Source organism: Ptychodera flava (genome assembly GCF_041260155.1).
Source record: "Ptychodera flava strain L36383 chromosome 3 unlocalized genomic scaffold, AS_Pfla_20210202 Scaffold_26__1_contigs__length_13983176_pilon, whole genome shotgun sequence".
Classification (NCBI taxonomy): Eukaryota; Metazoa; Hemichordata; class Enteropneusta; family Ptychoderidae; genus Ptychodera; species Ptychodera flava.
Genome location: NW_027248280.1, coordinates 13215349 through 13227495, shown reverse-complemented (window position 1 = coordinate 13227495; position 12147 = coordinate 13215349). Strand labels below are relative to the sequence as shown.

General features: G+C 39.0%; 1 long non-coding RNA gene across 1 annotated transcript; it reads right to left on the bottom strand.

Annotated features, from left to right (window-relative positions):
• Positions 1 to 538: 538 nt before the first annotated feature.
• LOC139125830 (uncharacterized) lies at positions 539 to 3263 on the bottom strand. The gene is made up of 3 exons (XR_011550371.1): positions 3005 to 3263; positions 2548 to 2688; positions 539 to 2179 (listed from the first exon to the last, which is right to left on the bottom strand). It is a non-coding gene; the product is annotated as an uncharacterized lncRNA (long non-coding RNA).
• Between the last annotated feature and the right edge of the window lie 8884 nt (positions 3264 to 12147).

The following is a 12147-nucleotide window of genomic DNA, read 5'->3' as shown; positions in this document are numbered from 1 at the left end:
GGAAATAATGGAGATAAAATTACTCCATGGGCAAACGAAATCTATATTCGAAGGTCACTCGATGATGGAAATAAATTCAATGCAATCACTGAGCTCGTACTATGACCAATGACAGCCATGCTTAAAATAACCCACACCTGACTCGATTTTCGTGACCAGCGCAGCCAGCGGTAGAATGGGGCAAGGGACCATGCAAGCTTAAAGCTTGCCTACAAAACCGCACGTTGGGGCGTGCAATATACCACTTTGAAAGCGTATTGTTTGCAGGTAACTGTTGCCTCTTTGGAATCTAGACGATCATTATGGGTGAAATTTCGATCACACTACGTTCAAACACCAAGGTTTATAAACCATGAGTACGGGCAAGTATGTGGTGAGATGTAGTTTACAAACTGGTTTCGGTACCCTGGTAAGCCACAACTGCCTGCATGACTTGCGGGTCACGTGACGGAGACTGCCCGATGGTAGTTGCCTTGAGAATCGGAGCGTACATTAGTCCTCTGTTGCACATAGCATAACGAAAAATCAATCTTACATATATCGTAGTGAAGTAAACTTTATTGCATCCCCAATCTCAAATTATGAGAAAATCGAAAAGACTCGTACGCTTATATCTAAACGAATATCGTCAATCAATATTGCCGCCGATTTCCTGTGAAAATTAAAGGAATTAGTGTTACAGTACTTTTGTTGACGCAAATTAGATTTAGCGAGACTAGACTCGGGCATCGGGAGAAATATTGCTGTCACATATCAAGAAAACAACAACTTTCCTCAATACACGGATATAGAATATATGGTAAAGCGATTATGAAAATTACAGCAAACTTAGAATGCAATCTTGTATTAGAGGCTCGCATCATCTATGTTCATCATCAGGTGATACGCTGCGCTACAGTTCCAGGTGAATAAAAATGCGTTATTGTGGTAATGATAATAATATTCCCTTGATAATTTTCTTGCTACTGCAAAGACAAACAAACATGGATAACAAATCGGACGTGAGATAAAACTAGTGTCGTAACACAGATAATATGTCACAAGAGTTTTTTCGACATGATGGAGAAAAATGGAATAATACCAACATTACATGCATAAGCAATGAAGATGTTACTTTTGCAAACTGATTTCGCATATACATTGTAAACTACTTTTGTACAATAAAGGGTTCATTACACGAAGATCGTTCGATATCCGTCTCATTCTTTCATGTGACTCGTTTATCCACAACTCATCAAAATACGGACTTATCACTCGAATCTTTCATTTTCGAGACTTGATCTACCTTAATGACGAAAGAAGATGACTCAGTGAGCACACTGTTATCATGGTAGAAATATATATTCTTTGAAATAACCAAATTGAAGTTCGAGGTGGTTTGCGCGTCGAAAGTGACGGAAGAAAATTTTTGCTCAAACTTTCCTCGATTAAACTTTTAAACAGTCTCTGACCAAATCAAGAATAACAATCAGGAGTCACCGTGTAAAGGTTGCAACTATAGGAATAAAGTTACCCAATATTTAGTGATACTTGACATTGAAAGTTGCCTCAATCCATATGATACCTCTGTGGTGAAAATACAATCTTTGGTTTTGGAGAAACTAAGACGGTGAAAACGTTTCTGGTTTCAGGAGCTTCAAGATGAGCACAATAAGTGCCAGATCAGATAAAAATTGTAAATATTTGAGAGTCCGAATATCCGTCCCCGAGGCATAGTCTCCTTAACTCAAACATTAAGGATGGTGTTTCAAGAGCACCATATACTTCCGCTTTTGGCGGAAATAAATTGTTAATGAGGTGTCACTCTTATCAGACTTGTTTTAATGGGGAAGCAGTGGCATATATCTGCTGGGGAAACTAGATGCCTTGATTAAATAAAAAGATGGAAAAACATACTTTGATTTGGTGTCTAATGAATGAACACCATTTACAACGTCAGTTACGAGCTATACCATGCGAGCAATTATACACTGTGACGTGACATTAAGGAAGAGTTGTATAGCGCTGTTGACTGCCAAAGTATGCCTGGGAGACGATGAGCAGTCCGCTGACGATGGCAAAGGGGACTGACACCCAACCAAGAATAATGGAGTAGCCGAATGAAAAATCCACCCCTGCTCCTTTAGCATCTTTGAATAGACACTGGCGAACCAGGCCGTCCCGACCAGAACGAGTAAACCTAAGGATAGAATGGAAGTGATTTTACTAATCCTGTTTTTAGTTTTGGTGCATTGTCAGCTTGAGTTTACTTATTATTTCCTAGCCAATCACATCTCAGTAAAAAAAATCAAACATTTGATATTGTAACACTTATCAAGTCGTCAACAATATATTCCTGTCAGACACAAAGCAATGTACGACAGAGCTGGCTTAAAAGAAAATATGATGTAGCATGTTGATAAAAATGAAGAAGTGCTTCTGAGGTCATATCCTCAATTAAGAAATGTCGAAACCACAACAAATCCGTCGATTATCTTTGATAGAATTTTCAGTAGTGCTACTTCTTGCTTGACACGTTTCATTGAAATGGTTTTGACTGAAGCCCACCTGTACCGGCATACATTATCCCGACGGCGACCATACGCAATTTGGTCCTCTCTGCAATGAATATCAACGCAGTGCAGACCAGGGCGACGAGAGCCAAGATACAGGATAGTACCATACATGCTCTTGCACCATACATGAAAGCTAGAAAACACAAGAAATAACCAATAATAACATAACACACGTTTGCCCTATCAACGAAGACATGTCATATTTAAATGTCAACTATTACAAAGCCATCTTATCCAAGCTCAAATACAAACTAATAATCTACACTTCCTCATTTTCGGCCGGCAAAGCTGATTGCCAATGTTCCATTGAGTTTAGAGAAGACTACAATTTCATCATTTGTATACACTTATGCTCTTGCTTCCTTTCATTACATTATCGATATTTCAATTTTTCAGAGTGATCGTCCGTCTAAGATCGATTTGATAAGTTGCAACGTTGGTAGACTTACCACGCAGGTGTTCGGTGAAAGACTGACACACCTTTTCACCGTTTGTGTAGGCACACAATCGCCACAAACCTACTGAAAAATTTTCCCCTTCTATAGGCCCAAACGTACTCCAAAAATCAGTCGCTGTTGAGATAGCAATGAGGACGCAAACCACAACGAATAACAACACTCCAACCACGACTTTTGCTCCGGCCATTTTCATCCTCAACGCAGTTTGGACCAACGCTAACAAAGTTGCAAAATCTGTGGGACTAACTACCCTGCAATGCGCATGCGCTAATTTTACCTGTCAATGTTTAACCATTTGCTGCATCATATCAACGTCGAGTAGAATATGGGTTATGAAAACAAGTCGGTATCCCGGAAATAGTTGGTCCTAAAATAACACGTTTTAGGCTAACATAAGAGATGAGTTTTGTAGGTGAGTCGGCGGCCACACACTCCTTGAACCGGTTACGCCGCCGCCCTTTACTCCCGAATGCGACAACGCCTACGACTAAAGAGTGGGGTGTCACTTGCATACTAGCCATGTTTTAGGTGACAATCACATATGGCATTGTCAGAAAATATTCATAAAATGCACTGTAATATCCTTGTATTTCACATAAAAATCCACAAGTGAAGACGTGAATGGAGCTAAATCGATATACGACCGCTGTCCATTTTTGCACGGTGATCCCGCCGTTTTATTTTCATCTCGAAAGGTAATGGCTTAAAGTTTTCAGATTTTGTAAAAGCTGAAGTCTTTCAATTTCGACGAAAGTGCAAACGACCTTGAGTTGGAAAAGATGCATTTCGCTGTGCAAACTAAAATTTTCTTCTCCGTTCAACCACACTGTAGTCTTGCCTGTCAACTGACATCACTTTTCTACAAAACGATAGGGCAACCAAAAACCGATTCTATATTCACTGGATAGAAAAAAATGGTGTGCGTTTACATCAACCACAAATAACTAGCAATCAAACACTGAACGATGACATCTCGTTACTTAGTAAGGGCAGGCAGTATCAAAGCGGCCGTGTTCCGACGTTCGCTTGCCCTCAGCTGTCTATGCTTGCACTTTGGCATTTTCAACCTGGTGTTTGCTCTAGGCTCTCTACTAGTATCTTCTCTCTATAATTAACATGGAGAGGCGATGTCGACCAAGTCGACGTCCTACATACTGCTTGCTTCTTTTCGTGTACAAGTACACAATGCGTTATTGCTGTGACAAAGGGAGGGATACTCATCAACATTTTCAGTAGGCCCTGCCCGAGCTAAATTTTTTTGTGTACACTGTTTTAAGTCCAAGACTCCAGAACTATGAAATTTCTCATTTTTTATCTTAATATGTCTTCAAAATTAGATATTTCACAAAATAAGGGTTTGGTTTTCATTAAAAAATTTCGGCGCCTTCCGTAGATTTCACGTAATCATTGCAATGCACCTCCACGTTTTACTTACAACTTCTCGTCGTTGTAGAATATATCAGTAAACATTTTGCATGACGTAAACTGCACCTAAACTATTCAAATTTAGCGGCGTTTGTCAAGTTTATCTTCCAGGGGCAAAACATTGAGTTTTGATAAGGCCCTCGTCAACAGACACGCCACGTCCAACTCTGCTTCACGAAACAATGCCATTTTCATTACAAAAAGTTTTTCAAAATCCGAAGGTTTAATGATATTGCTTAAGACATCAATGAAGGGAAATGGTTCGATTTCCGACGCAATGTACACACCCCCTCCAGAATTGTGTGATGTATTGCTGATAATAACTACGTCGTAAAAAACTCAGAAGTATAAATAGCAGACTGAATTTCATTCATTCTTTACTTCCGCTTCATTCCTACTGAAGCCAAGACTCTTTCCGTGGAATCGAATATGCTATTTCACGCTGTTCTTACCACAAGGAAAAATACGAGATTTCTCAATTGTCTAACCTCATCCTTTCCCCTGCGTTTTCATCTTTTATTCGACTTTTTAAGGTCAAAGTCATGACAAAACTTCACCTATTAGGCATTATAGTCTGTCCATGGTTAATATATGCTTAGTTCTGATGTTGATATTTAACAGCGATGCAAACATTGTGAACAACCAAAATCTTCGTCAGGACATAGGCGTCCCAGTTTTAAAATCATAGACACGAAAAGAATCAGGCCGAGTTTCTATGGCCAAACAGAGAAAAAGGAAACCGATTTCCCAGTAATTTGATTGGATGTGTAGAACATGGAGGTAGTCACGCTTCTACCTTCACAGCCAGAAGAATATGTCTGCCTTGCAATGTGTGGATGCGTCAACGCCTGAATGAGTGCACGTACTGCACAGTTTAAACCATCGGCGACAGAGACAGGCTCACTGGTGAGGTAGCAAATTTAATCGATTGCGATACGCCCTACGTGGCTTAACCGCATTAAGTGGAGCGAAAGAATAGAGTTGACTATGTTGTAACCGGTTTGTGGTATTATTATCGAATGAATGGGACTGTACCCGATGGTAACAGCAATCAAAGACTTTTCATTTCGACCGCTCGGTCGCACATAATTCCATGTTTTATAATATTATGAACCAGAATCCCACGGCGGCAAAGGCGGGCTGGCTTTTTTACTTTTGAATGAGGCCTGCCCCCGTTTCTGGCTGGATGCCTGAGGCCAGTAGCGCAGCAAGGTTAGTCTAAGCGCCATCTTGCTCGCGCAATGCGATGTGGAATAATGTGATGCAACCGAGCGTGGCACCCCTGAGAAGAAAGTTGAACGAGAGTGAAAGAAATGTCCAAAGAAGTGGCGCAAAAAAAACATTTTAATAGTTTCAAGAGCCCTTTCAGGCCCTCTGGAATTAATGACAGTATTTGTTTATTCATAGTGGAGTGGTGCTGTTTGAGTTGATTCTGCATTACCAGGCGGATAAACGAATTAAACGATTTTCTAAAATGTTATCATACGTATCGAACCGGGTTCGTCCATGTTTTAAAATATTAAATTACTATCACCGCATTATTCTCATTTAATTTATGTTTGACTCTGTTTTTATCACAAGATGCAATATATTTTGCTCAAGAAGCAGACTAAGTCATTTAAGTCAAAATTATGACGGAACATTTAAATTACGTATTATACATAAAACGTTTATAGTGCTCATAACTACTTTATTTGTGTTGAAAATTATTTATATGACTCAAAACTGTTAGCCGTGGCTTAAAGTCAGTGACAAAAATGAGCCACACCAGAGCACTACGGCTGATATAATAAAATAATGTGAAAACTGCTCGGATTAGTGACGTAGAGCGTGTTGTGATTGATCCAATTTGCTACCTTACTCTGATTTCAATACGATGTGGTGAACGTATTATTTCGATTCTGCTGAATGTAAGTCATTTGAAAAGCAATATTTCCCCTACACGTTTATCAATTGTCAATAAAAGTTCTAAAAACAGATATTTACTTCTACGGGACGACTGAAGTCGGCTCTAAATTTACCTAATCATATCATCGCATCTTCTCGTCAAACTGTGTTAAAATACAATAATAAGCCTCCACAACACAACATATTGTATATGCAATATTTTGGCGGCAAAAGATTTCTAGCGAGTGTTAAACTGCAGTTGTCAATAATAACCGACAACAAAATTTGCAACTTGTAGGACTTAATTAAAGACTTGCAGAACCCTCGGCAGGATAAACAGCATCCCCAAAAGCCAAGCCCAAGTCACCACCCACAATTTCTGATATAACTTATGTAAGTCTTCAACTGAAGTAAAAGTATTTCAATACTTTACTACATAGCTGTAAATGGGATAGCAATGCATAGACATAAATGGCTACACATTGGTTTTGACATCAATGAAAATGGCCACTACGAATGAAGCAAGTGTTCGTTCTTTCAAAAATTTTGATGTCGTTTGTCATGATGACTGTAGTCTCTTAACTGTCGATGACCTTTATTTTATTAATTCGTGTTTGGAAATTGCGAATCGCTCACTCGTTCCTATCTCAATGACATGTGTGAAGTTGACGGTATTGACACGTTGAATGATATCCAATGATTTGTCTAACGCTCGGTCCATGAAGTTGTACGGGCAGCAAAAACAGCAACCTTGATTGACCGCCTTACTAATGGTGGAATCCGAAGGAATATTGTTATTCCATAGCAAGAAAATAATCACTACTCAGCCTACTTTACCTAAAGGTCACGGCTACAAGATGTACAATAAAGACAGTTCGAAATAAATGCAAAATATGCACTCTGATATAAGTTGTGCGCATCGTCTCTTCTTTTGTGTCGGAAGATACGCTGCGACTGTCCTATGTTCTGATGTAAAAGTTGTGTTATTTTCGTAATAATCTCATATTAGTCGCTAATAGTGTTCTGATTAGTGAAGGAAAATTACGAGCGACATAATGACTGCGTCACCATGGGTTTAGGACAAGTTTTAGGACAGACAATACATCACAAGTATTTACCGATATGAACAAAGAAATTAATGGCAAATAATTCACATTTAGATGCATTTGTTTGATGTCTTCTGTTTCGCATGTCACCTTTTAAAACTAATTCTGTTATGATACCAACACGCTGTCGACAAGTTGTCTCGACAATATTCAGAGCGCCAATGCCAGACAATCGCCTGGTCCAAATGAACCTCCAACGAAACTTTACACCGTGATTAGAGAGATAACAGAGGCCTGGAATTTAATGTCAGACAAATTTACCTTTTTAAGTTTGTTTAACTCCTGTTCTTTGGCTTGTATTGTTCCTCGACAACACAAATAAAGTAAATTTCGATGGCGCAGGCGCCATAATGTTTTTTAAGGCTAGCAAGGTTGAGCCGTGATTGAAGGCAAGTTGCAACGAACCTGTTGCTGAAATCGTCGGTATTATTATAGAATTTTGTCGGTACCAGCCACAAAAGATTCGAAATGTTTCAGCACAGTAGCTGTATGAAATTGTGAAATTTTATTCATAAAACATGCAGATGTATCAAAGCAAGAATTATCTCAATCCGCACAAAGCACTTAGAAAAGCCACATGTGTATTGGCAGAAACTGAAGGAAAATGCCTTCAAGTACTTAAATGATAATGCATGATCTGAAGGACAAAATCACAATATGTTGACTGCCCATGGGATGGCGAAATGACGGTTATATTGATGATACCTGAGCCGATATCGAAGGTATCATAAATCTATAATCAATGCATTGTAAGTACTTATCATATCATGAATATATGATGAACACAGAGCTGAGTTTATCTGAATCCATGTAAAACATATACATGTTAATTAGCAGACAACGAGGGACAATGGAGACTGATCACAATACATGATACAAAGGTATGTGGTGGGTTCAGAATAGTCAAACTCCGCGGACAACCGTCTCGGCAGGGACGCTTGATCCCAATGAGAACTGTGCCTGTAGACGGTTAGGTGAATGCATGACTGGGGAAGAGATCGAAGTAGAGAAGAACTTGAGGTAAGCGAAGACCTTGGAGTGTGTATGTGACTTTGGTTGAGTTTGCATATGCTACCCGTTTGTACTTAGAGCCATACACCTCTGTCCACCTTGTTATTGCACCGGTCAGTGTCGTATGAGGCAGCGGTCATATCATATTGTTCCAGTCCTGTAGTGGACGTATTTCCTCACTGTGTAATTTGGGAAGCCAGATGAAGGGGGCTGTGTACTCTGAGAAGGGTCAAACCGCCCGTTTAAAGGTTTCAATTTTCAACAACACATTTCATCCAATCTCCACCTCTCCCCTCCTTCATCTCATATTCTGTTGAAGTGTGAGGGGCACTCTGAGATTGAGAGCTGTGGTAGGTATATATGAGGCATTTTAACACTTCTGCTTAACATCGCAGGGGCATCCTTCAGCTCATTTAACAAGAGGCCTACCAGTGTCACTCTTCTTGCTCCTGTAAGGCCCGACTAGTAGACCACCTCTAGCTTCCTGCCCTGACAGGTACCCTCTTATCCATATTAACTTCAAGAACCCGTGATTGTTTTCCTATTGCCGCCACATTATATAGAACTGATGTTCCGTATTGGCGTTACCTATAACAGTAATCTCCTTCTCTGCTCCATTGCACCTACCACAAGCTGATTCTTCCTATCAATGCAGGGATTGTCACCCATAGCACACCACCCACTCACCACATGTCCGGCCCGACTATGCTTGATATCAACCGTATTCATATTCTAATAACCAAGGACCTAACTCTAAAGACGACATCTATGATGATCAAGGACCTAGGCTCATCATTTGTAATTGGAAAAATTGCAAGGTGATCATACTTTCAAGAAAGGTCAACAATTGATAAAGCGACGAAAAATTTTCCGGGTAGTGAGGGCGATTCCCCAGACTCACAATATTCTGAAGTCAATACTCAAAATATTGATGCTTTTATCCTACTAACGTGTGTTGTTTGTAACTCAACAGAGGCTTTTTTGTTAGGCTTACTACTAGTGCAAGCTAAATATTAATATTGAATTCCAACATAGCTGGGGATAGGACGTGATTGGATGATTATAAAAACGTTTCTCCTGTTAGAAAATAACACCAACTGCGTTGATTGCGGACGTACTCCTTTGATAGATTTAGCGACAATTAACCTAATACGACCTCCACCGTGCTCACTTTGAGAACACGTTCAGTGTAGGAAATACCAATCGTTGCACCGACCCGTACAACACCGCACAGCGAAAAACCTATTGTTAGCATTCTGTTCAGTTTCACTGACGGGAAATATGATGAAGGCAAATATAAGAATGTTCAAGCAGTCAGAGTACGGGTGAGTTTTTTCAATGGGAGCGCGGCAACACTGACGATCTTGACTGTGGTACAGTGAATGTTTTTCTGATCACCCCAGCACGTTGTAATTCCAAACTATTTTGAAATTCACTCTAACAGAGACATGGCGTTTGTTCAGAAGTTCAAGATGTTCTTGCTGGATGTCTCTACTTTTGACGTCTTGTTGTTATATTTTGTAATACATTGACGATAAGGGAGCCTTCAGTAATTACAGGGGGTGGGCCGGGGGAATTTCGCAAACACCTGTACCGTAAAATGTGACCCTCCCCCCCCAATCCTCCTGTCTAAAATGTGACCCTCCCCCTTGTCCGACATTCTAAAACTTGACCCTCCCCCCCCCAACCACTGCGGTATTCTCCCCGGAATAACTAAAACAGTATCAGCTAATTTACATAACAATTGTTTCAATTGTTATGTTAGGGACAAATTACAGAGGGGAGGGCTGGTGTTTTTGGAGGGACAGTAGAATTTATCAAGCAAGAATTTTTGAAGAGATATGGTATTCCATAGTTTAGGGAGGGTCACCATATTTTGTGCAACTATAATAAGGCAAGATGTAGCTGATTTAGTGCTTATATCCAAAAAATAAAATCATAATACATGGAGTCTATCAGGCAAATTATTGACAATTTACCCCCACAAAACATGCTATATCTGTATTTTATATATGTTTGGTAATGTATTTAAATGTATTTTGCTTGAATAGGGAAGTAAAATGAACATTTGTGTACAAGAAATTGATTTCTGAATTTCATCTAAAAAGTTGGTTCACTATCCATGGTGTTTATGATGAAACTATGAATATTTTTTTTCAGTACAAAATTAGATAAATCTGTGCATTTATGTATGCTTGATTATTCACATTATTGTTCTTGATAAGACTAGAATGGTTACAAGTCCGTGGTTGTGCAAAAAATTTGATTTTAGAATTTCACCAAAATGTCCATTCACTATGCATTGGGGTCTATGATGAAACTATGAATAATTTTTTTTCAGTACAAATTAGATAAACTGTGCATTTATGCATGCTTGATTATTCACATTATTGTTCTTGATTAGACTAGAGTGGTAACAAGTCTATGGTTGTGCAAGAAATATGATTTCGGAATTTCACCAAAATGTCCATTCACTATGCATAGGGGTCTATGATGAAACTATGAATATTTTTTTTCAGTACAAAATTAGATAAATCTGTGCATTTATGCATGCTTGATTATTCACATTATTGTTCTTGATAAGACTACAGTGGTTACAAGTGCACGGTTGTGCAAGAAATTTGATTTTGGAATTTCACCAAAATATCGATTCATTATGCATTGGGGTCTATGATGAAACTATGAATATTTTTTTTCAGTACAAAATTAGATAAATCTGTGCATTTATGTATGCTTGATTATTCACATTATTGTTCTTGATAAGACTACAGTGGTTACAAGTCCATGGTTGTGCAAGAAATTTGATTTTGGAATTTCACCAAAATGTCAATTCACTATGCATTGGGGTCTATGATGAAACTATGAATAATTTTTTTTCAGTACAAAATTAGATAAATCTGTGCATTTATGTATGCTTGATTATTAAGATTATTGTTCTTGATTAGACTAGAGTGGTTACAAATCTATGGTTGTGTAAGAAATTTGATTTTAAAATCTTCACCAAATGTAAATTCACTATGCATGGCGGTCTATAAGTGTGTGCGTATTTTGTTGGTGATTTTCTATTCAGGAAATATCACACGGACAATCAAAGTTTTGGCCATAATATCAGCTTCTGTCAAAAGTGACCCTCCCCCCAAGATAGGTTTATAAAAAGTGACCCTCCCCCTTGAACTGTTTTCTAAAAAGTGACCCTCCCCCCAATTCCCCCGGCCCACCCCCCTGTAATTACTGAAGGCTCCCTAAGTATCGATATTCGACTGCGATGGATCAACATGAATAAAATGTATATATTATGGCATAAGGAGGTCTCATTTTGCTATGCCCAGAGTTCTGTGAAGCCTCTCAATAGGAACAGGTTGCAATATTGTACACTGAGCAAAACTTTATGTTGTGTTCTTTTGCCCAAGCGGCAGCCTGCCCTTTGCATTGGTATCTAGGCCCGGGTACCTACGATTATCCAATCAGCCACTATTATAACCCTATATTACCTTACATTACACTACATTTTGATTTTATGATGATGTTCGTTGTGCACATTTTGCAGAAAAATGTTTTGTTTTGTTTTTTTCATTAAAAGCGAGACCTGTGGCAATTCAGTGCAGACTCTAGAATATGGTTAAACTTTAAGGACGCACGGCCACATTGAAAATGTATTCACGTCAGAAAAGAGAAGCAGAAACATTAGAGCGATAATAAGATGAT